The sequence below is a fragment of the Hesperophylax consimilis genome, chromosome 14 (assembly GCF_061612785.1).
Source record: "Hesperophylax consimilis isolate HC1 chromosome 14, BYU_Hcon_1.0, whole genome shotgun sequence".
Classification (NCBI taxonomy): Eukaryota; Metazoa; Arthropoda; class Insecta; order Trichoptera; family Limnephilidae; genus Hesperophylax; species Hesperophylax consimilis.
The window spans coordinates 8,207,870-8,234,854 of record NC_142849.1 but is presented as its reverse complement, the minus strand read 5'-3'; the positions used below and the strand labels follow the sequence as shown (position 1 = coordinate 8,234,854).

The 26,985-nt window shown below is 33.4% G+C and overlaps 1 protein-coding gene across 1 annotated transcript in view; it reads right to left on the bottom strand.

The window, feature by feature from the left end:
* Cad99C (cadherin 99C) overlaps positions 1 to 25,805 on the bottom strand; it is a 258,171-nt gene extending 232,366 nt beyond the window's left edge. Inside the window, exon 1 of the mRNA XM_089639482.1 lies at positions 25,400 to 25,805. The gene's annotated coding sequence lies outside the window, so the exon portion shown is untranslated. The remainder of the gene's footprint in view (positions 1 to 25,399) is intronic.
* Between the last annotated feature and the right edge of the window lie 1,180 nt (positions 25,806 to 26,985).

Genomic DNA, 26,985 nt, shown 5'->3' with positions numbered 1-26,985 from the left:
GACATATACAATCGCGGTCTTTTCTGTAGGCCTTTTTAAGATATACAATTCCGTAATATATTATGTTGATGCATCTCATAAGGTTTAGCCAGAGTTAGCAATGGAAGCGCCCGAAAATATTTTACTCACGACATGATTGCAAAACATCGACTTTTCTCTACTTATAAATATTATATTCATGTGCCTATTATATATATAAACCTTCAAGAAGAAATTATCAAAGTTTTAGTGACCCTTTCATAATCCGTTGGGTAATTTGGAAGAACTAAGGGCAGACGCGGATAGGGACATTATTTATACTATTTACAGATTTATTACTACTTCAGCTTAAATGTTATTACAGTATGTTGGTAATTAGCATTGAGTTGTAGAACTTCCTAAGTATCGTCCTGATAAAAGAGTTTAGTGACCGGATTTAAAGAGCCAGGTGCTTACCAACCTTTATCTTCCCATCTCTTTCCCCTACCAACTGCCTTCAGCCTCACTCTATACCCGACTTGGGAATTCCATACTCCCGCTGGCTCCGGAGATCTGGGTGAAGTTGGAGCTCTTGTACGTTATTCACATATATACAAATTTAAAAAGTGTTAAATATTTGTTACGATGGAGCTCTCAACGGCAGGATTTGGATATTATTTGCATTTGGATTATTGTTAATGTTTTATATTGTCTTTCTGATTGATGTCTGTATAATCTGTGTTGTCTAAACAAAAAAAGTAAAAATAGTAATAGAATAAAATTGATGTGTACCCTGAAAACATAATAAAAAAACAAAAGTTTAATTACGTTATTTATACTGCAAAGTTACTAATTTCCGTAACACAACATTAATTCATTTATAATACCCAATCATTTTATCTGCCCTCGGAGACTATTTTCCAAGATCGAGAAACTACTGAAACTATTAAAAGTCTTAAATCGTTTGCCAGAAGGCGTTTAGATTTATTCACAAATCCACTTTATATTACAAAACTTTACCTGTCAAATTAAATTACTAATAGATTTACTTCTGTTTTAATGACGTGGGTTTGGTGCAGCGGCTCCGCCAATACTTTTTTCTCTGAAGAATGAAATGAATAATTACTCAACTGAATTCATATGATTTAAAACACTTCAAAGACATTCTTCGTAATCTTAATTTGGTTAGAAATCCCAAGCTTTCGTGAATTCACGAAAATCACAGTATCGACTAGAACCCTTTCTTTAAGATAATAGAGTTTTACTACTCGGTCAAATTTTATGATAATTGCACTTTAGATGAACAGTTTTCTGCTTTGAAAAAGCTGCCCAAAGTTTTCACAATAACTTGATCTTTAGGAGTATTCTAAATCGGTGACCGGATAACTCAAAACACACCTTTAAAAAGTTATGAAACAAAAATTAGACTTTATATCACGTTTTAAAGGTGTCAAAACCTCCTAGATCACAGGAAGTTTTGGTTGAGTTGACTTGGAACCATCTGAAACATTAATAGTTTAAGATCAACCTGACTAATCCTCTGTACTTATTTCATCATGTGCAAGGTTTTAGTCTTTTAAAGGAATTGAACGCACCCGATGCGAGGGTAATTTCACAATAAAGTTTATTACACGGACTATCATTAATAGGCGTGACTAAGTCATTCCTACCGCGGACCAGACACAGACGTGATATACCTCTCCCGCGCCTGTAATTACTATGTTACAATTTATGAAGGGTTTGGGAAATCTCAGATTGTAAAATATAATTAGCTTTTAAAGTAATAACTTCCAGCAACGTAACATATAATACCCATTAATGTTCGCGTTGAATGCTTTGTCCGCGTATTTGATCGAAAGGTTGCACAGAAAAATCTGGAACTTTTATTCGACTTAAATAAGTACCTACGAATGTATACAATACATTATCAATCAACAAAGCATTTTGTGCCAAAGATGTGGATCATCGTATAAGATAGAAAATAAGGAAGTCGTATAAAAACATGGATTATGGAAGGAAGAAATACAATAAATGCCCTGTTGATGAGTCAAAATCATTTATTGTGGGCTTAAAAGCTTCAAACGAAATTTATAGCCACTCGGTGAAGATTATTTTATTTACCGTTGTAGAATAACTAAAAATTAAATAGAACAAGACACAGTAAAATAAAATGGTAATGGTCTCAATTGGGAATCGAACCCAGGATCCCTAACGTCTGTACCCACTCGGCCATTGGGACCTAATTATGTTTTGAAGGGCACTTATGTATCAATATTGGTTCGATATCCAGGTCATGTCATATACATGAAGAATAGAGGAAAACATTTACAACGAACGCTCAAATTTGTTTCTTACCTGTACCAGCCAATTCATGTTGAAAAGTTAAAAAAATAATCCAATTGAGCCACATCGAACAGTCATCAATCAAAAGGATTGTCCATATTGTACCTGATGAATATTACTATATAATTAAGCACATTGAAAGCTTTCAATGAATTAGTAACCAAAATAATAGACATAAAGCCCAAAAAGCTACACAGGATCCTTGAGTTACAAAAACCCAAAAGATGCAAGCATCATCGTCGGTGATTGATTACATAAAATTTGGCAGATATTTTGCAAAAACAGACGCAATTATTTTATACATCATCTGCGTGGGCCAATTCCAACATTCTCACCAGCAACGCAACATGTTCTTTTGTCTTAAAACAAACAAATAAACAACGGTTATGCAAAAATAATGAATGTAAAATTTTCATCATTATGACGTCGGATGAAAATTCACCCAAGATATGCAAATGAAGCCTCGTAAACTATACTTAAGTATTTTTTGCGTTTATGGGAGGTATTCACATTTGGATTTGCTTCATCTGAAAGAGGTTGCGTGGGAGATGGTAACGGGGAATAGAACAAGAAAGGAGTGCTTATCTAAAAGAATTCTTAGCTGGGATTATAAGTGGTACTGTCTTTGAGATCCGACATCTTTCGCTGACGTTTCGTACCATAATGCGGAGCCCACTATCATTAAATTGAACATATTAATTCGCCTTAAAGAGCGTATTTCATGATAAACGTGATAAGTAGGTAGTATTATTGTAAAACAAAGCTTCGCAAAAGCTGGCAGATTGAGGTAGCCCGTTTGGGAATAACGCCTAATTAACGTTTTTGAAATGGACTGCAGAGACCGTGGACAACATAATGTTAAAATCGTTTTTCTAAGACAGGCCATAATTTGTATTGCAACGGCCGTTCAAATTGTCAAACTCACTACGTAGCAAGCCGATAAACATTTTGATTGGATGATTCGAATGCATACATTATTTAGAACAACGACATTTCCATTATGAGCAATGAAGCTTTGAAATACCGAGTCAAACAATAGCACAATATGCCATAATATTATTGTTGCAGATTTGGATAGCCGGGTACCTACTTCCCACTATACTACTTCTCAACGTTTCATTCAAATAAGTTAAAAGGGGGTTTTAACCTTTGACGTTATAATTTTGAATGAATCAACTATATGAGTCACGATTCTTGATTCTTACAAAAAGGAAAATGTCAATATTCGAATACAAATTGAATGATACATTTGTCAATAATTAAATTACAGTCACCAGATATTCAAAGTAGATGTTTATCATCATCGGCTTATATGGGAGCTGGACTATATATAAATACAATTAAATTAATCGACAGAAATCATCTGACCTTCAAACAAACTGTATTTTAAATAAGGCTAACGGATTCTATCAGTTAAGGTATATCACTAAGAGTTCAGTTGTTACCTCTCCCTCTTTCTCATAAACGAAGTATGTAACGTAAAGAGACGGTTACAAGATAGCTTATATCAGCTGGACCATATGAATTTCATAGTGATTGTGATGTGTCTAACATCAAGTCCTCTAACTACAACAGCCAAGTACATAATGGATCTGAATATTAAACATCCTGCAACCTAGGTGCGAGCGAAACCGGTAGGCATTTAGAGTATTAATAAAAACAGTGCTAATATCTGATGGAAACGAAATGAAAAAAAAAAGATTTTTATTTTTTATTTATTTATTAAAGCTATTGCGCCCTTGCGGTGATTTCTCACGAAAACGGCGCTATATAAATTAGCCAAATATTATTATTAGCTGTCGGTACCCGGCGTTGCTCGGGTTATAAATGTTTTTGAAGTTGTGAATTCTAGCGTACGTACCGGAAAACTTGACTTGAACTTTTTCACTTCCACATCATACATTCTCTTTCACTTCTTTCTTAGTTCATGACGTACACCACATTTTACCAGACAAATATTTGTTTTCAATACATCGTGCCATGTCTTCTTCGGGCGCCCCCGACTTTTTATACCATGTAGTATTGATAAATGACTTCTGTTGTCCCCGACTTCAGCGAAATCGGTCCAGCAGTTTTTGAGTCTATAGAGCACAAATAAAGAAACATTCATTTTTATATACTCGAATAAAGATAATTTGTTATGAGAATTCATTTTTTCTTGTTGCTTGCAGTCGATTGATATCGAAAGCGTCTTGAAGTCATGTTTACTAATGGCTGAACATTAAAAATACTCTAAATTAATATTATGAAACATGATGGTACTTATTTTGAACAAATTGGTGCATTTATTAGTGTTGGGCCAATTGTGGATAATGTTTGTCAAGCCCACGCGAAATGTAAAGCATTCAAATGTATAATTGAATTAGTATATGTATGTAGGATTCTGGTTTGGCTGGTCCTTCACGTTGAGATCCGGAATGTATGATACAATAGGGGCAAGCTCGATAAAAAAACGGCATCAAATATTAACGAGGATTTTATAATATTCAGTTTCAATGGCAAAAAAAGTATAGCCGTAAAAGAAAATTGTTTTCCACTATATTTGAAACAATATATTGTGATTTCAGTGTAATCAGGAAAAAATACAGAAGTGCAGAAATAAATTTGCCACTTGAATCGCTCGAATAGAAGTTTTTTTCGACGAAAAATATGTACGGAAATAAACTTTTAATAAATCCATGGTGTTTGACTTTCTAACGCATATCATGCACCACAGTAAATAGGGGAAGAAGCCACATCTCTCTCTTATTGAATGAATTGTGAGGTAGGATAGTGGGAATTGATATATTCCTCGATTTTTTAAAACAAATCTTAATAACTCCAAGATTTATTATTATCACAATTGTAATTTTTCAAAATAGAATTGTTTTTTTTTGTAAATATATTTCTTGAAAATTCAGTATGTACCTACTCTGTTCATTGCCTTTTCGCAGTAAATGTACGCTTAATTGTAAATAAATTGCATGCGTTAGTTAACCGCTAAGGCTAATTTGATCGGTTTTGGGAACAAACAGCAATTACCCGTGTTCGCTTTTAAGAAAACACCAAGTCAAATATAGAAGTTAACCACAGAAGAATTAAAATCTACACGTATATGAAACCAAAGGTTCCGAACGTAATTTGTGAAATATTTGTGATTTTTTTTATATCTCATTTTTATATGAAACGACAAAAGTAAAAAAAGGTGTATTTTTTGGTTATCATTATTTTTAGTTCATTTTTTAGACGAAAAAAGTTAAGATGAGCCATTTTTTTTAAACTTTTTCACGTTTGCCTTCAAATTTTGTCCGTAAATTATATTATACTTATTTCTAATAATTAAATTTGAAAGCGTATTTCTTGTATTTTTATTTCATGTACATAGTAATCTTATTTTTATTATTTCTTCTATTGGTACTAAATTATGCAACGTGTCAAAATTATACCACTTATATCTATGTAAAAACCTTACGAGCGTAAAATTAATAAAACATAACATATATTACCTTTCAAAAACAGTTTTTAGTTTTCGGATATGTATAGAAATATTCTATTTATTCGGATTTTATATCAAAATCGAAAATCACACAAATTCTCCGATCTTCCGACAGCGTCTTTAAGAAATATAACGTCAATATGCCAGAGGCCTGAGGGTTAAATAAACCTAATACTTTGTTTAGCTTTTGACAAATGGGTGAATAGAAAGACCAACTCCTTACCCCAATCCTAACTGCCCGATACCTTCTGATTTCTTTAATGTTTTAAACATTTTAATAAACAAAATCTAAAATGTGACCGGATTCCAAAATTTCATTAACACATTTTACTCCGTATAATGTCAGAAATCACTGGTTATAATAAGTCAAGTTTGTCTCTTAACAACCTATATAATACGATCGCGTTAAGCTACTGCTTGTCATGAAAGTACCTACATAAATTCACCAAAGAAGAAATCTTCGTCCAAATCTTCAGAAATCAGTTTTTTCTAAGTGAGGTTATTTTAAACAATGTTCCGTCATAACATTTTTCTAAAAATCACGTAATCAGCTTATTACATAATGTTTGGATTTCTGTAATGAATATATTATTTAATGATAGGTAAGAAATAAATACACCATTCAGCCACAAAATTAAAAGTTTCCCAACGAAAAAAAACATTTTCCGCAATTCTCAATTATGTTTTTCCCTTTAATTAATGCAACACTGGAAACAATGAATTCAGAAGTAATAATTGTTAGAAAATGACAATGACATGTATTCGATTACACAATAATATCAAAAAATAATTTTCGCGTGAGAACTGCTAACGGATTTTAAAGTGTACCAATAAATTTCCACTTAATTGAGACATTATTTGATCTTATCAGCATTAAATCGGATACAAGGTTAAAATATAAACAAGTTTTAATGTTTCAAAATATAAAGGAATGAATCCTTTTTTATTATTTATAAATAGAATCAAAATGCTGAACAACAAGAATTAAGTGCCATAAACAATGTTTTTTCGTTCTTCCACAAAGAATTTTATTTTTTTCCTTTCTAAATTCATTATAATAACTAATATTAATATTATTAGCTACTGGCATTATACCTAGCTTTCTCATTCAAAATTTAGGCGTATTAGAACTGTCAAAAAATTTATACATAAAAATGCAAAAAACATTCATTTTAAATACATGTAGGATTACGAAAGATTTTTTAAATATTTATACTGTGGAATCAGTAGGATTTATAGGTCCAATTAGAAGTTCTACCATGCCGAACCCACTGAGTCGGTGAATTATTTTCCCATTTGATCTCTGGTGATTTGACGTGTTGTTCTTGTATTATTGTGTATTTATTATACTTGCATAGTGCACTTGCATAATGTGAATTAATTAGATGATCATTTGTGGAAAAGTGTGTGGAATGGTTTAGTTTTTCCTGTGGTTAAGATTTAACCCATAAAGTCGGAAAAATATGAAATAAAGTGTTTATTTAAGGCAAATATATTTATTTTTTTATACTAGTCAGGACAGTCATAATCGATTTACTGGGTCAATTACTTTTGTAATTGCTTAACTTAACTTGGTTAATTGCTTAATATCTGTAGTAAATGTGTAATTTTGTCTAATTGCCTTTAAAAATATACGCGCCCGCTTTGCATTAGTACTCTCTAAGCTAGGAAATATATATGAACATTAAATTAAATTACACATATAATTTAAAAAAAAAAAACTTATTATAGTTGTGATCTAGGTAAGTTGGTGAGATCAACTTTTGCATGTTTAAGTCAGTGACATCATGAATCCAGGAAAGGCAACACAAGTATGCAAGCAAGGCATAACTATCAAACCAGTCAACAAGTATCAGTAGCAAGTAAAACAAAAATTATTTGATTCTTGAAAACGTAGTCTTTTTTTCACATCCGCATGATAGATAGTAAGAAAACTGAAAAAAGTTATAAATTCACTGCCAAAATAACAGGAAATCAACAGACCAACGTTTAAATGACCTAGAAATGTTTGTGAGCTTGACTTTTTAAATACAAAACATTGCTCTATCGGTAGCTATAATTATTTGCATGAACTTTATTGTCAGCAATTTGTTCCGAATCACCTCAGCGAGCAAACATCGAATGCCGGTCGCAGTTTGGCCATGAAAATCAAGTTTTTATTGTAATATCTTTCTCTTTTTAAACGCCTCCCGTCACTGTGCTGCATTTATGTAAATTACATATTTTTTTCGTGTCTCTCCTACAAGAGGTTAAACGCCATGCTTACTTGGAGATACCTACTTAAAAGTCTCAACAATCACTTTCCCCTCCCAACTTCCTTCAGTATTATAAAATTCCTCAAAGTGACTAGGTGTGTCATAGTCTCACTGGTTACGAGAAGATTGATCTCTTGTGCGATATTATATAAGAATGTAAAATAAAACACTATCGTTTTACAACAAATGTAGCATTTCAATTCAGCATTTTTGGTAATTTCAGAGAGATGTTATAAATGAGGGCGATTTTACAATTTCAAACTGATGATCGAGAATTCCATCCATTAATTTACCGAGAGTTTGTAAGGACGATTTTTCAATTTCTCATCACTACAACTAATATATAAATACATGTGTAGGTAGTATCCATGATCATATATGTAGCTAAAATTGCGACTTGATATTGTTAAGAACAGTATAATGAAGAGAAAAGTATGTTGTTTCAAAATCTAATTTTATGAAAGGCCAGCGTAATCGTGTGCAGTATTCCGAGATGTGATCGACTTCGCGAAGGTCATAAATATATCGAATTCACGAATTTTGCAGTCGCTCCAGTTTACTCATAAGGTCACTGTTTACACCTAAGTAACTCAAGTCGGTTTAATACAAGATAGGAAACTAGTTCTTACGACTATTCTATTCAATTCGCATGTAAGTACAACAGTATAATGATTTTTAGCAGCACTAATATGCACGGGTCATCGGTATATCAGTTGATTTTAAGCTCGGCTTGGCTGGATGTCGAGCTTATCGCGGCTTGGGACATAATCCATAAATAGATCGTAAACCTAGATATCAGCAAAATTACATTTGGGTATTATCTATGGTATATCTATGCTCACTACCAAAGATATTAGAAGAACGAGATATGCTATGTTGGCCGCCGGACCGTAGCCGGAGTACTACCTAATTAGGGTACTTTGAACGGTATCGGGACGTGTACGCACAGAAATCTGTTCTATGTATTAGTGCGGCTACCTTAGCGTAAGCGAAGGTGTGCAGTAGTATTGGTGAACAAAACCGGCGACACTGGGCAAAACAATTCCACTCAGTACGAACTGCGCATAGCACATCTCGTTCTTCTAATATCTTTGCTCACTACTGTCATCGGGAGATCGCCAGCTTTCAAAATGTCAAATGCTTTAGGCGCGTTAAATTTTCGATTTGATTTTTTGATAAAGTTCCCCAAATAGGATACAAATTTTAAATAGTATTTGTTTGGCTTGAGCCAGTGCATTAGTCATGCTAGCGCATCGGCGTCTAAAAATGGAACTATTTTGCGGCTTACAAAAACTTAAAGAGCTTAAATTTGAGCGAGGAATGACGCACATGGCAACCGACTGATATACCGGGCGTTAGTTGTATTTTTTATGTTTAAAAAGTGGTTAAAGCTTAGGTAATAATTATGATTTTCTTTAAAGTTTTTAAATAATTCTAATTCTTATCTTAACTTTAATAATATGTAAATCCATGTTTGGCACTAAATAAAGTACATACAAAAAGATAGAAAGTATGTATTAAAAATATGGGTAAGCGAGATTATTGCCAAAAATGCTTACGTAGAGAATTGAGCAAACTTTCGTGGGAACATAAATAAATGATGGCTACCTGAGATTGATTACTAACAATGATGATTATGTATCTAATTATACCGATTACCTTTCTACATAGTTAAGCGGATGTATTTCTTGTCGACAGATCTTTTCACAACTGATTTTATTCTGTGAGTTTGAAAAAAACTGCACGGAGAAAAATGAGTATTGCTAATTCATTTAAAATCTCTTCAAATTATTGGTAATCCGGTTAAAAACGGGATTGTAAACCGTTTCCTGAGAAACTTTTAGTAAATTCCGAGTATATCAGAACACGCGTTCACGCATCTGCATCATTAGCCTTAATAACATACAATGACGAAATGCTGAAATATTAGGATTTTTATGAACGATGAAACATTTGTATTTTACTAAAAAATTACTAGGAAACATAACAATTCATTCATTATGGTCCTTCAATCCCGTTTTAATCAGATAACAAATAATTTAAAAGATTCCTAATCAATTAGTAATATTCAATATTCATTTTTATCAATATACAAGTCATTTTTCTCCTTGTGTAAAAGCCAGCTGGGCGTCATAAAATAAATAATTATATTTTGAACTCGTTGCGGATTTAAATATTTTTATAGTCTTTTAATTGTTTTTTTTATAATTTAAAATAAAGGAAATTGTTAGAAGAAGAAAATAAGTTTTTTATTTGGATTTAATCGGTACAATGAAAATCAGCCATCTTTACACCAGCACAACTATAAGTTAAATAAATCATTTAGCATTCATAAGTTAAATAAAAATTTACTATAAATCATTTAGCAGCGGGATATTTTTATAAACCAGAATACAAAAGAGGTAGGATTTTTAAGTGTCATTGAAATTGCAGATATCTATTACCTATGAGCTTAGAGTGATGGCAACGATATTGTGAGCATTAACCTAGAAATTACATAAAAAAATCTGTGTAAATTTCATATCATCATTGCTCACCTATCTATGCTGTTTTATTAAATTATAATAGCCTAGCTCACCCATTGCTTCAATAATTTGTTATCAATGCAATAGAAAACGTTTACAATGCTCTGTAATTAATCACATTTTCACACCAGTGGTAATTAATCACTTGTACATATTAATCAATTATTTTGACACGTTTGGTAAAGGCCAAAAACGTTAGTCATTATGGTTTACGTCGGAAATGGAGCTTAGCTTCACAAATTGTTTTATTGCTCTGCTTACAAAACATGTATTAGGAAAACAAGCAAAAATAGCCGATGCGTGTAATAAGAAAAATAATCATTCAGCTATATTTTCTATGCCAAGGAGCTGGTTTACAGAAGAGAATCGCATAATTAAACGAAATTATTGGAGCAAATAAAGAAATTTGAGAAAATAGTGCGAAAGTGAATAATAAATAATTTTAAAAATTACATACCGTTCACTATTTACAAAAAAGTGAATTGTTGAAATTGCTACATGATTGCGTTGATGATTTTGAAAACGATAACTGATTTGTTTATAGGCCAACCAACAACCATCAGAAATAAATTAATAAGATTGAGATCGACCGCAAATCTCGTATTTCTAAAACTCAGTTAAAACGAAAATGAATTTAAGTATTCACAATTAGGTTCAATAACAATATTAGAAGGGAAATCGAATGCAACAAGACTTGTTTTTGGTACATACAATGATATGCCCAAAATCAACGGTTTATTTCGAGTATACATTGACGATATTTGGGGTTTTATTATGTCTATTATAAGGCGTACATACGAAATACATATACGGAATCAACTAATTAACCACGTGTTTTTGTGACTACATTTCAGGCCAATTCACTTAACAAATTTATTCGTACACTTGTTCAAACATAGCGGTACACCTAGGTGCTACTTTCAGAAGTCAGTAGGTACAATCGATAAATCTGTTACGCAACGTCTGACGGTGGGATTGTACTTGTCTCAAAATAAATACAGGTAATAAAAGACGTTTTTAATTAAGTAATTAATGCTGTCGAATTATTTAAATTTCTTAAATAGTAAAATAGCACTCTCAGAACAAAATTTTATCAGTGTGAAATTAATTATAATCAATTACTTACTTTTTATGAACTAAATGCTTTGTTTTTTATCATATAGCCAGGGACATAAAATAGTCATTCTATGTGTATGTTTTAATGTGTATAGGACACGACAATGCCTTAGTAATATCATGATGAGGTGTGGCATATATTTCAGGGACATATTTATGAAAGCTATGGTGGAGTGAGACACCGCACAAAGTGACTTCGAAACTTATTTGATCTACGGTATCTATGAGATCAATGCCGCTTTGAGTTGTTTCGAACTTAAGTCTCCTACATGTTGTCCTGATGTAGCTTATCTCCAATTGAAAAACACACCAGAAAAAAGAGAAATGTAATATTCGAGTGTTTTTACTCAGATATATAGCATACAAATATAAATATTGTCGCCCAGTTAATATAAAATTCTATATTTAAAATCCCGATGTTGCCCTTTTATAAAATAATATTTCACAATTAAAAAGAAATCTGTAATTTTTGAGTAAAAAACTGTTACATTTATCAGCGGACAATACTGGATATTTTGCCCTTTAACGTTAATGTGGAGACAGTCACATTTGTATGTATTTTATTCCGGTTGGGTGTGGACGTTTCCATAAATGGAAGTCATTTGCACAGTCTACCTGGATATGTGGATATGTGTATTCCAAAAATGGTAACAGACTCGCTGCAACAGGTTGCTTCCGTATCGGTTTTTTCGCAAGCACAGTAGAATCCTGATTGTCTGGACTACCTGTTAACCGGACTTTTATGTTACGTTGGTTTCTGCACGGTGAATTGGCATATTCGATCAGAATTTAGTTGCTTTCGACGAATTAAACCATATAACAAAATTTATGTTTGACTAATAAAATTATAAATGTTTTTTGTAGACAATGGACACCTGACATTGCTTTAAAAAAATAACTAAAATAAATTTAAAAAAACACTTTATGGTTAATTATGAAACATCTAGGGTTTATTTATTTCCTATTCATGCTATCCTAAACACATCGGCTTTCGAACAGAGTATTTTTTCGAAATAGTAAATTATGAGTATTGTTCAACTTTTGGCTTACCTAGGTTACGCGCACAAATTTACTGTGTTAGGTCGCAGTACACCTGGAGGGTTGTTTTCATTTCTGTCAATTGGACCTAATGAAATAGAATAGTACCTACATCTCTTAAATAACCTCCCTCAGAAGTTTCAAGTTTCACGGTATAAATCATCGTAAAACATGCCTTTGAATCGATGGCATTTACGTTTACAAGTTTTTGTCCCTTTCAGCCGAGTAACGTACCAATAAAAAATACTACCAATTCTTCGTTTTAACTTTTAACACCATGCAAAATATATTAAATTGCGATTCATGTTTGTGATTTCTACACGGTTTTTATAGGTCTGGATTTTTACACTTGCTCGCTTTACAAATGTACCTGTGCATGTTCGATTATCGTAAATTTATTGCGTGACGAAATAAATATTCGTAAAGTAAGTAGTCTCTGTCAGTTCAATTGATGATTTAAAAATCATTGAAAACCTTGAATGTAGAAAAGTTTTCAAGACAACTGGAGGAAAAGACAAAAGGAATCCTTTCTCCGTGGCAGAAAAGTAAACTCTTTGGTTCTGAACCCAAAAGCTACAGAAAAACCCGTTGTTAAATTGTGGGTGTAATTATATTAACATTATCACGCGTCATTAAGTGAATACATGACCGGTCGGTGGCCGAGTTGACATCGCGTTTGGGTCCCACTCAGGCGTAGTGTGTTCAATTCCTCGGCTGGCTAAGTCCTCCATCACAACACAAGCAACATTTTCAGCTTACTGTGGTGGTAGTAGGAGATTTTCAAATATTGTCAGGTTATTCGTAACCCGGGAATGTTTGTCTTTCTTTTAAAAAAAAATAAATATATATATCTTAATAAAAAGGTCTATATGTCAATCTTTGCCTTTTCCTTCATCTCCCCCACTGTCCTAGCGGTTATAAAATTAACTGAAAGGTATTCTATGTTAAGTGCACTGCGTAATAAATTGAACGTTTTAATAATGATTTATTATACTCCGTACATTAACTCCGTCTACAAGTTACGAAGGAAACCATTAAAATACCTACATCTTAAAAGGCGAGTTGGAAGGATACCGGAAGGAGAGAGGTTTCATAAAAGGCAGTGTTTTTACCTGAGAATACCTACTTTTGTTGCAAAAACATGGAAGGTTGTAATGATCTGCCCTTTCTACTTCAAACTTTTCCTTCTCTTCTTTCTACGATACATTTTCCTTAAGTCCCGTAGGTAACTTTTCCATAAGGCTTTGGTTATATATATATCCGGGGTAGGAAGGTCCTCCCTGCCGTCTTTTCTTTATTACACACCCCTTCAAGTGTGTACATCCTAGTTTGTCTACGTGACGTACGACCTTGAACGTACTCATTTCACGTGACGGTTCAGTATAAAAAGGCTTCACCGAACGTTGTGTTGGGTTTTTGTTTCTCGGTTTAGAAACCTAGTTATTTATGTTTTGTGTGGTATCCCTTGGTTCTTTTGAGATAGAGTGAGTTGAATCCATTACCGCTGTTTTTCAAAACCATTTCATAAACCTTATCTTCTAAGTCGCCTGCTCACCCCCCCCTAGCTACTCGATTCTACCTATCGTAGGGTAATGTGAATATAATAAAGTGTTAGATTTTATATATGTGATATACATACGATAAATTTATGGTGTTAGTTGTCGGCGCCATCCATGTATATATTTTGGGAGGGGAAGGAGAGGAAAGGAAATGAATTTTTTTCAAGTTAAGATTGGCTCCTCCGCTTACCAAACAAAACTGATGGATGATAATTTGAGCAAGGCGATCGATATCTGCGTGTCTGGATATCACAACCGGCCGGGTCTCCCCTTGTTCCAAATCGGCAACCTTCACGCCAGAATAAAGAAAACCAGGTCTCTTCACCAATTTCAGAATTGCCCCAATCTCAAACACCTCCAGGATAAACTACTTTACTGAGTGTAGAAGGGGAAAACCATAACATCCCTTTATCACGAATCTAGTCGCGAAAATGTGACACGCAAGGTCCTAAGTTACGTGCCACCTCCAGAAAACGTTGTAACTCCCACGCCGTCGGGGATTTACATCCCTTTCTAGGTCAATACACATATAACACACGACGATCTTGTCGACATTCTGCCTGCTTATTAACGATAGGTTGTGTGCCTACCCATTCAGCCAATTATCATGTGAGATATATGTAAGGTCTACTCGATATGCCAAATTTGGGATGAGGACTGTCTGTATTTTAATATTTGGTTCCAGTATTTATTTTATGAGGTTACTAGCATCCTCGTGTATTAGGTATGGGTAACTTCTACTGAATACCTATCCTCTCAGGTAAGGTATAAACGGATAATTGGTTTGATTTTTTGCATTTAATTTAAAGAGGCTGCCTACCTCTCGAAAAATACCTGTTGAGAAAAGTTGTTCGGTTGGTAGTTTTATTTCGGAGATTGCCATCTCCCTCTTTCGACTTTAGATTTGTTTTTGTGCATCCCAATTCGTAACTTAGAAAGTCAAATAATAGATGAAAAGTATTAAATTAGAAGGTCAAATAACAGAAGAAAAGTTTTCATTTCGTTCCGTCTGGTTGTATCCGATCGCTTTCAATTTGGGACGGCATACGCTAGCAAAACTTCCCCTTTGACTGACTGTACTCCGCGCCTCTCGGCCTATATATGAAAAGGTCGTTGACTCGTCTCTCGCTCACAGCTGATTGACAATGCGTCTAGCGTATCCCTTCTCATGGGAAGATTATTTGGGTTGCAGGCGTTGCAAACTCGGTTCCTGTACCTCAGTTGTATCCTATTATTAAAAGGGTCCTCTGAAATTTAATAAATAATATAAAAAAACTCACCCTGTTAGTCACCTCCAAATCCTCGTGTGAAACTTACCTGGTTACACTATATAGCTAAATCACTTTAATTTTCGACCTCCTCCCTACGCTTATAAAAGGGTAATTAAATATTCCTGTAAATAAAATTGTACCTCCCTAATCTGTTAGGATTCGAACCCACAGTTAATAATCTATTTGATTCTCTGGTTTTCGGTCTCCGTGGATAGAATGCCATCTCGCCAAATCAATAACTTAGCCCGATTAAACACTTCCTGCCTTTAAGTACATTCACTCTATTTTAAAACGCAATCAATATTTTTATTATTTTCATGTTTTTAAGACAAGCAATCTAGTTCGAACTGTATACGAAATCACGTTTAAATCAACACAACTTTATAACACAATCGCGATTGCACAACACCTGGCGCCCCTGAGGTGGGTTTTTACAAAACGGCGCTCTACAAATTATCCAATTATTATTATTGTCATTACTATTAATTGTTTTCCCACTGAGTCGAATCACTTTCACTTCACACAAACACCGGATCAATAATCTTTCACTTTAATTCAATATTCCGCAATATTCTCTAATACCATTTGAATTCAATAATTAACTGCAATTTCAAACAACACTTCTGATTTGTATCCCTTTCTCGGGGCTGTCAATCCACCCAAGTTCCAAACTCGACTGTCGTCCGGTCTCTCCTTTCCCGTGGGAATCTGTTTACTCAAGGCCTGTCTGTCAATAAATCTTCCGTCGTTGTTTAAACAAAAAATTTTTTAGAGCACGTTATTTTATTATTTATCGTTTATTTTTGTGGATGTCCAAAACATCACAAGGTACAGTTTGTTGAGTTTTGCTACTGGTAAGCAAACTCACAATAATACAAAATGTCATTAATGTCATAATAGATAATTTATTATGTACGTCACAGCAGCAGCATAATATCCATAATTGGACTAAATAAAACAAATAGTATTGTTGTTTTCATTCGTTAAAAGCTGTAAAGTTAATAGAATATGAATTAAAAAACATATATTAAAAAAAAGTACCTACTCTAAATATTTTGGTACAGAATTCGTATAGTTAAGTTTTTTGGGATTTGTATATGCCCAGAAGGAAAATTACTATTTAGGATTTGTATATGCCCAGAAGGGAAATTACAATTTAGGATTTGTATATGCCCAGAAGGGAAATTACAATTTAGGATTTGTATATGCCCAGAAGGGAAATTACAATTTAGGATTTGTAAACACCCCGATGGGCTATTACAATTTGGGATACATTATTAGCGAAAAAGGTTATGTATTTTATACATAAAATTTTGGTCATACGAATAGTGGGAATGAGTTAGTAATGAAGTATAAAACGTGAAAATTTCATTATACATGTGTATTTGTTTGATTATAATTGACTGACTGAATTGATTAAATAAAATATTGCAGCCTTCATGTATATTTACGTTCTGTGTAATTACGTAATAATTGTATTCGCTTTATATTCATATTTCCGAGATTATAACACCAATGATCTTACTTGCAATTAATATACATATATATATTTTCTGATATCCTTTATCTGCTCTTGTAATATACACGTAAATCAAAATTTCGTTTTTATTATTTATTTATCAACGCCCCTTTTAACATATGAATTAGTAAAAAAGTATTTATTGTTCATAACTGAACTGAATCAGTAACAATTGAAGATGTCCACTGACTATAGTTCCTATAGTTCTTATAGTTCCTTCCCTACATTAGTACTCTGGGCAACGGGGAATACATATGGTAGTTATTAAATAAATCCCGACGTCTTACTAGACGTGAAATCCGAAAGTTTATCAATGCAAGCAATTCTGAACCATTAAATGCATAATTAAGAATTTTATATAGAACCACCAAGTCAGTGAAATCTTTCTGTTCGACAATTTAACCATATTCATATCTTTAAAAAGAGCGTCTATGCTGTAGAAATGAGAACCATGAGGCGTATGTGTGGTAAAACCATGTATGATCGTGTGAGAAATGTGAAAAGAATGCAAGGCTGATATAAGCTTAGTGCATGTAGAGCCAACAAGGAGAAAAGGAGAATATATGCCGCAAATTCGAATGTTAGTAGAAGTCGGGGACGCCTGAGGACGACATGGCACGATCAAGTGAATCAGATACTTGAGTCGGGCCATGGTAAGAGTCAGAATAAAAGAAGATTATGTATGAATGTAAATGAGGCAACTAGTGTGTGAAAAGACCGAGTTGTTTGACGGTCCGTCCTCTCTGCCTACCCTTGCGGGAAACTAAAATGCTAGAATACCAATTTTCAAAATTAAGAAAAGAGCATAAGAATTTATTTTTTATTCTTGAATAGCTTGTACTTGAATATTGTAACCACTTGAGTATTGTAGCACCCTTGAGGTGATTTTTCACAAAAACGGCGCTAAACAAGTTATCCGATTATTATTATTATGAATGTCAACAACATCAAAAATGAGAAACTACTTTTGCATTTAAATAATTTAATATGCGCTTTACACCGGAATAAGATATTATTACGAAACATTTAAGGTAATGACCAACGGCTTGTGGACACATAAATAAAATCTCGGTATTTCGTTCGTAGCATCGCTGATTCTACTTTATTGAGACGTATTTCAAATTTAAACCCATTCATAAATTATTGGATTTTTTATTCCTAAATAATGTTTATCTTTCGTCGATAACAGATATGACATTATTTATTTCCGTAGGTGTGTTTAACCTGTTATTTATTATGGCATATTCATGATGAAATATACATCGGTAATATTTTAGATGTCATTATAATATTTGACCGACTGCGACATCCGTTTATATGATGAATTAATACTCAATTAATTTATTCATCAAATTTTATTTTTCTAGAAGTGAATTTTTAACCTCCCGAGGGATCCCTCTAGAAACATTTAAGATTTTACGTTCGTCAGAAATAATTGAATAAACCCCACGGAAAAATCGTTTTTCTAGGACTGTAAAGTCGACCATAGGTCCGTCCAATACACTGAACTGAGCGACGAATATTATTTTTACACGACTTCGTCACTTACGTCGTTAAGATGCCACTTTATTTTGGAGATTTGATAGTGTGAATTCAGCCGCAGGTCTGTCCAATACACCAGGGCCGCTCGTCGCATATTTTTGTGCACGGCTGTTCCCTTACGTCGTTAAGATTCTGGCTTTATTTTAGGGTACTGTCTCATCATAAGCGTCCAAAGCCCACACAAGCCAGGAAACTACTCAATGTAGTTATAAGCTTAATGACGGAGCTTTTACGACTATTTCCAGGACATTGAAATCTAATAAGATATATGCAGCGACTGCATGGGGAAAACATCAATAGCTATAGGAAAGTTGAATTTGATGATGAAAATTAATAGGATTGCCTAAACGCCCCTGTTTAATAATAACCCTGGTAAATTTTATTCAAGAAATTGGTTTTGTCCTACCTCTCTGGGAACGGCGTGATGGTTGATTAGTAAGTTAGTGTGAAACATAAGCCTGTGACGTGAGAACTATGCAGACCATATCTGTATCAATTAGATTTATTAATGATTCAATTAAGTCTTAAAGTTGCCGGAACAGTGTGGGCGATTCTAGCAACAGATCTATAAATTGATATTGCCGCGAATTCTTACAGTCGTAAAAATAATACTTTGCAAATTTAGACGTCCGAATTGACTGACCCATCCAGACGGCGAAATATTATAAAGTAACGATTCAATCTAAGTACATCTTTTATATCTTTATCATGTTGCGTCTATTGATAATGGTAACTCTGTTTTAAATCTTTATCATTTCGCGTCTATGGATAATGGTATCTCTGTTTTATATCTTTATCATGTTGCGTCTATGGGTTATGGTATATCTGTCGTAAATCTGACTTTACAGCTTTAGATTACAAAAAGGAAGGTAGTAATAAACCAGCCCTCAGGAACCAGGATACAGAATCTCAATTTTAGATTTACCTTGATTCAAATGGTCACCTCTAGCCTGGAGACCCCAAACACATGAAAAATGTCTTTACTCCGTGCAGAAATGGACAGTCCATTTGATAGATTCCCCTCTCTTAACAAAAGGATGCAATCCTTAGAGCACAGGCGTCAGGTATGTATGTTGTCCTTGATGTACTGGTATTACAATGAAAGATGCTCCAAGGAACTAGAGTCATTGATCCCTTCGGCACCGGTGCATAGTCAGGAAACACGCCAAACGCGTGCTAAACATATGTACACGGTTTACATTTTCACATGGTCACATGAGAACGGGTCGCTTCTACGACACTTCTGGGTCTCTTCAAGGCCCACGTATACTCCTTCCTCACCCCAAAAAAATCGTCCACACAGCATCCCCAAAGATGACATAAGAGATGATCCCGAAGGAAAATATTTTCCTACGGGCCTCCTGTTTAATGTAAAAAAGTAAAAAGTAAAAAAATAAAAGTATGTATATATATATATATATATACTTTTATTTTTTCAGTCACGTGTTTTTCAGCTGGATAAAGCAAAGTTTTAGCCATTCAGTGTGTCGTTTGTAAAGTGTTCCGGATATCGGCTGGAAATGCTAATAGTGTCATGATTTAACCGTCATAAAATTATGCAAAGTTTAGTTTAGAGAGAGAAATGCTATCTTATTATTTACCAAGATACAATCTGCTTGATACCTTTCGCTTCAACATTCCGTGAATTCATTACACGGACATTGTCTAAAGAATGCACCATTATTAATAATTTTGTTGATTTAGATTTTATCGCTGGAATTATACATATTATTCGCCAAACGCCAACGCAAACTTATACAATGTTGGTAGTTGGCACTAACTAACTCATTGCTAATATTTTGGATGGATTCTATAACAATTGTAGAAATAATCTGAGTCTTTCGTAGTTACACAAAAGTTAGGTCACCTAGTGACATCTTCAATGAATTGAATCACACTACAGAGTGAAATATACTTTCAGTATTGCCCTGGTTTAAGACCACCGTTCACAATTGAAACAAGCCAAACTTCTTTTGTTTCTCGTCCGGCAGGATATCCGTATTAAGAATTTGTATTTTGACTGAACCGAAGATTAATATCACTTAAAACACTATTCAAATTATCAATAAGAGTTATTTTACAGAGGAAGTATTAAATAATACTATTTATACTTATTATTGTCTAATCGTATAATTTGTTTCAAAGAAATCGATTTTCTGGTTTCTGATTTCTTGGAGTAACCGAGAATATTGAACAATAATGATATTATTATCCGGTTTTAGTTGGTTTTCTTACGGCTTAAAACATTCAGGTTACAATTTTACGAGTCTATTTGGGTAATTTCTATCATTTAATTAACATAAATGGTGCCACAAAATAAGTTAGCTGTGTTTAAAAAAGTAATTAACATATGATTTGTTTTTTTCCCACAATGAATAAGATATTAAAATAATCTTTACATCACACAATGCAGTGACTAATGAAGATGATGATACGATTTTATTATCTCCGATAGGTGTTTGTTTAAAACAGGACATTAAAAACATCAGATGTTTTGTTATCTAAACTAGGAATGCATTTTGCAGCTGCAAGCTGCAACCATTGTCTGATTAAAGTGCATCATAATATTATATCGGCGTACAATGAGATCATAAAATATTAACTTTCAGTTTCCCTCAAGAAAAACCAATGAAAAATGTATTATAAGTGTTATTTTTTTTTTTATTTACACGGTTAAATGTAAATTCTTAGCGATTATTTTTTTTATGAAGAATAACAGTTACCTAAGTCGCTACTCGCTAATTATAGGACATTAGTCCCAATATATAAAAATAATAAACGAGTGACGCATAGATAGAAATGACGTCATTTTCTCAAGACCTGTCAGTTAGAGAAATTTTTTAATTTATTCAAAGAACGCATTTATACCCATTCCATTTTTTGTTATGAATAATAACTAATATGTAAATTATTGGAAAAATTAAATGTGTATACTGGAATGGAATAAAAATAACAAATACACTATTCAGATTGCATTTAGTTCAGCAAAAATCTTGGAATCATAAAGATATCAGCCAATAAAAATATACGTTAAAAAATGAAGTTTTTTTAAATTTTACTTTTATTTAATGGAGAAAACACAGATACAGACAGTAAAAATACATTAATTGAATAATTTTTCCTACATCCTATCTATTTCTTATGTTAGTCGAAGTATGATACCGTTAAATATGATCGAAGATGATAGGGTCGGATTAGCTCAGTAGTAGAGCAAAGCCCTGGAAAGGATGAAGTCCTGGGTTCAGTTTCAAGATGCGACTGAAACTTTTTCTGTTAGAAATTTTTGTTTGAGAGTCGCTAACATTGTCTTCAATAATAAAATATTTCAATTTGAGATATTGCGTTATTCCAAAACTAAAAATTATAGTTTCTTATTTTAATAATTAATAGGTAGATACCTACCTACATTTAAAAATAAAGTGTGCAATCATTTGTTAAATTCGCATTACATCATGGATTTTTTTTAAATATAGATTCTGAATTTTTTTTTTATTAATAATTTTCTTTTGTTACATGCATAAAAATATAATTACAAAATTCAAGTATTACAAAACAAGTATAACATTATTAAAATTATTATAGTATTACAAAAAGCATTTCATTCACAGGTAAAGGAGGTACTATAAAAAATAAAAAAAGGTAGCTTTAAGATAAGAAAAATAAAATGATACAATTAAATAAAAAATATAATTGAATAATATGCATATATACCAAAAAAAATTCCACATAGGCATCGCCAGTTCGTGGATATACTTATTTTGTTTAGTGCAGTTTATAAAACAAATAATTCCGTTTTTACAAAATTATAAATAAGAAAAAAGGTTAAAAATAGAAAAATTAAGGATTTGTAAATTTACAAAAGGTAGGATGTTATAGCATGTAAGTATTTGTGTCAATGGCAGTGATCCAAGTCTTTATTACATTTTTGTATATGCTGTAAGACGATATATTTTTAGATCTAATTTCTATAGTCTGATAGAGTGTATTGTAGATTTTTTGGGCAATGAAAAAAATACGTCTCTGCGCAAGCCTAGTTTTGCATAGTGGAACCTCATATGCATTGAATCAATAACAATCTTTAATCTTTATTTATATAGATATATATTGGCATATTAGTGTTTCTTATTTTTAATAATGACCGATTTTTGACTGATTTCTGAAACAATAACAATATTTTAGCTTTAGTTAGTAGGTATTAACTGTATGTATTGATTTGACTTATTAGTCAACTGTCACTTGTTTCATTCAACTTTTGTTAAAGAACCTATTTTTTCTATTATTAGTTCCTGTTGTGTTTTACCGTAGGAAAGTAAAAACTTAAAAATTTTTGCATTCGTCATGGCCGGTGACTACGTAAGATATAAAAAGTTCACGCTTTTTATGTAGTTGCGTTAAAAATCCGACATTCCTAATTTCTTAGGCCGGGGTTTCTGTCTTACTCTATCGTTCACAGTTAAAGCTTTATTTCAATCTGCGGCAGAAATTCTAGACTTCAGGAAGCTTTCAGATATTTATCGCAATGTTGTGTAGTATATTTGCCGAGAATGGCGTATCCTGACAAACTGTTAATTAAAACATAGGCAGACGAGACGTTCTCGAGTAGAACCTCCTGGTTCCCTCTATAAGAGTGCGTAATAATGATAAGTACCTACCTATTCATTCGGATAACTACATGCTACAGGCATGCCATGAGCTCGTTAATAAATAAGTTGATAAAGTTTTATTATAATTCTGTGGAACATCGTTTTAAGTTATCTTCGTACAGCCAACCGGATAGTTCACTATTATTTCAATGCCAAATTTGCTTACTTCAATTTAATTGTAACGCCAAATAGAAATAGGTACTCAATCTTACAACAATAATTATTTTTTATCTCGATGGTAAAAACTCAAATGATTTAAAAACATATTTTTATATGTAAAAATTATCGAAGAAAGCAATATCTTTGTGGCTTGACATTATATTTTAAATGAAAAATTACTTTGTTTTAAACCAGTTTTTTACCCAATTTTATATTAGTTGTTTTATACTATAGGGTTTTCCCAATAAGAGGTGTTATTTTAAATAGCCCGCTATTTCGGTAGATGTTAGTTTTGAAGCTGTCATTTTTAATTTATATAAATAATAAAATAAAAGAAGTGATAAGAAAGTGATAAATGATAAGAAGTGATGTGTAGTTTGTGGCAAGCGTGTGTTTATGTATATAAAATAAATAAAAATTTAATTTATATACATAATAAAATATCACCTCTTATTGGAAAACCCTATATTACAGTCACGAAGAGGTTAGTTATAACCGAAACAAGGTGACTACTTTTAAAATTGTAAAATAAAGTGGTTCTAATAAAGTAAAATATAGTATCTAGATAGATATGTACCTAACCGACCAGGTATGTTTTGCAAAAATAATAAAGGTTTTGGTTTGTTCTGGTCGCATTGCTCAGGTGCGTGGGTACCTACTTACAAAACTTGGAAATCTGCATCGAAATCTATGGTTTTATAACGTTTTTTCTTCACTTTACAGAGAAGTAATATTTACATTTTGCAAACAGAAATGGTGGGCCAATACATCGCACCAACCGGAATATCGTTCCGGTTATCATTAGTTAAAACTAAGAACTTCTGTAACGGACCTGTGAAACTTTTTACCTAAATAATGAATGGCGAAAAACGAAAGCTAGAGAGAATTCCAAAAGGTCTTATGTACTTATTATAATTTTTTCCGTTCATAGTAAGACTGCGTGGAGTTGTATAACTGGGTTTCTCTGTGTCTCTTTATCATCGCCTGCAGATCAGCGCGGTCCTACTATACCAGGTACAGTAGAGCGTTGTATTGGGAATGAGTGTCTCAAAGCAGGTTATGTTTTTACCATGCCAGCCCGTATTTAGGTCGTGTGTATAATGGTTCGGTCACTTTATCTCCGTGGTCTGTTGTACGAAGCGGTAGCCTTACTATATAGCATGTCTCTGATGCTGGGTCTCGTTCAGTTCGTGGTCCAAATTCTTGAGAAGCCGATACGTCATGGTACCTACTACAGTTACTGTAATCTGCAATGTGTCGGAAATAATTAACGATTGTGTTAACGGCACGCAAACTGTTAATGGTTACTGATATTTTGTATGTATGGCCAACTTGTATAATATTCACAGATAATAATAGAAAGGTATTGAATTAAAATAACTTTCTGAAGATTCTGATAGGCATTTCTCTCAAAGAAAATGCCATGTCTTGGGATGCTGCATGAAGGTTTTTTCAATTGAAAGGAACGAGTTATCTTGGGTCTTAAAACTACCTTTTTTGTAAGACGAAAGAACCATTTTAAATGATAGGGACTGATAAAGGTCAACACAAGGGCCACTTGCTTCACAATTCGTGAAAAATTCGTCAAATTTCAAAGTTAATATTCAAATTCTAAATTCTATTCAAGTTCTGTGAAACAACTGGCCATAAATAATGGTAAGATCAAATGAGGAGGAACTTTAAGATGATGAAGTAAGACTTATGAGTACCTACCTGTACGAAAACGTCGATACGTATACATTTATGAAATTTTGATTAGGTGGATGTACCTACAAGCATGTCCTTCTTCATTAAGTTCTAATTGAAGAGTGCAGGGTAAAACCACTAATTTAATTTGCACAATCATATTCAGAACTCATCTTGGCTGAGGTAAAATGTAAAGATAAATAACCTCAATATACTAATATTATTATTCTCTGGCTGACAAATTGAAAATTAAACACGAACGTCCCGACCAAACAGACGGGACACTAATTGAAAAGCAAACACGACTCACCGTCAAGGTGCACCAGGGGGCAGGTATCCTTTCACTGCCTACCACTGCGGGGAATTAATATCTACAACAGAACACTTGATTTATCAAACAACTAAACCGAAATGTATTGCACTTAACTGAGCATCTCTGAGCACCACTATTATTTGTTTAAATCTTCAAATGTGAACTCAAAAACGCAACGTGAAAACTTGACACTCACTAAGAAAATATGATGTTAAATTGCTGGTTTTATGAATAAAAACGCACTTGAAACTGTTTTAAAACTATGAAGAATTGAGGTTATGTGTATGTTGTGTTGTTTTTGTAACTTTTTGCGACGTTTTCACTTGTTTTCGTTGTTAGTTTTATGTTTCTTTCGTTTCGTTTTTTGTTTAATGTTGTAGCGCGGCCACAGCGTCTCACCGCTAGGAACACTAACAGACTGGCGGGTGATTGTGACTTGTGTGTGGTCGGTGGCCGCCCCCCTGCCCCCGCCCACCGCAGACCCTTCTCCGCCCCTCCTCACCTGTTGCCTGCTGGTTTACCTGCCCTCCGCCCCCCGCCATCACCGCCCTCCAGCCCGTTGGTTGTAGTACTATATCACCTATCTTGGGAATGAATGGAACAAGCTGGCGCGTCGGCTTCTGAAGAAAAACACTACATAAAAAATATTACCGAAAACAATATTGAAAACATGCAAATAATATGAATTGGAAAAACGTACAGTAAATAGAATTGCGAGCGAACAAAACACGAAATCTTATTCTGCGTATTTACATGAGAAAATCGCATGACCCGAGTAGATTCTGTTGGTTCTGTGTGTGTTTTCATTTTATTATAAGTTTTTTTTATACCTAAGTTCATCCTAATATTATTTAAAAAAAATATGAGTTATCGGGTGTTTAAACATAAACCCCCTTACTTATAAACGCGGTGTAAATATTACGCGACGCGTAACGTAAGAATAGTGAAAATCTTGACTCGAAAACGGTCTTGAACCATGCTCAAGGCCGGCTTTATCACACCAATGTTGAACCGGCGGTTAAGAATCTAATTATTTAGACGGAATAAATATTTTTAAAAAAACATTATCTCCCCACACCACACTAACCCATGAAAATAAACTGACGCCAAACAAACAATACGCCAAAAAAATAATTGACAACTTGAACACAAAAACGACATAATTTTTACTAATTAATCCTCTCTCTGTCTTTTTTAATAAACGTATTACTCTCTTATTGCGATTTTTCTGTAGGTACCTAAACTATAAATACATAATTTCATTCAAATAAATAAATGATTATCAAAGATCCAATCGAAATGGATCTGTGGTCGGCCCCTGTCCCAGTTGGTCGCCTGGTCTTGTTGGTAGACATTTGGTAGTTGACTGGTTGCTAGTTTTACCTTCCGCCTTCAGAGCTCTCAGCTCTCGGCTCTCAGATTCCCGCTCTCAACTCTCAGGTGTCAGCTCTCAAACCAGCGCAGGAGATGTGGATTGACTCCCACAGGGTAAGTCGGCTACACCGGCTGTACCAGAGTTTCCAAAAGTGAGTGTCTATAAATTAAAAAAAAAAAACAATTACACAAAGTGTGGGTATCACCCT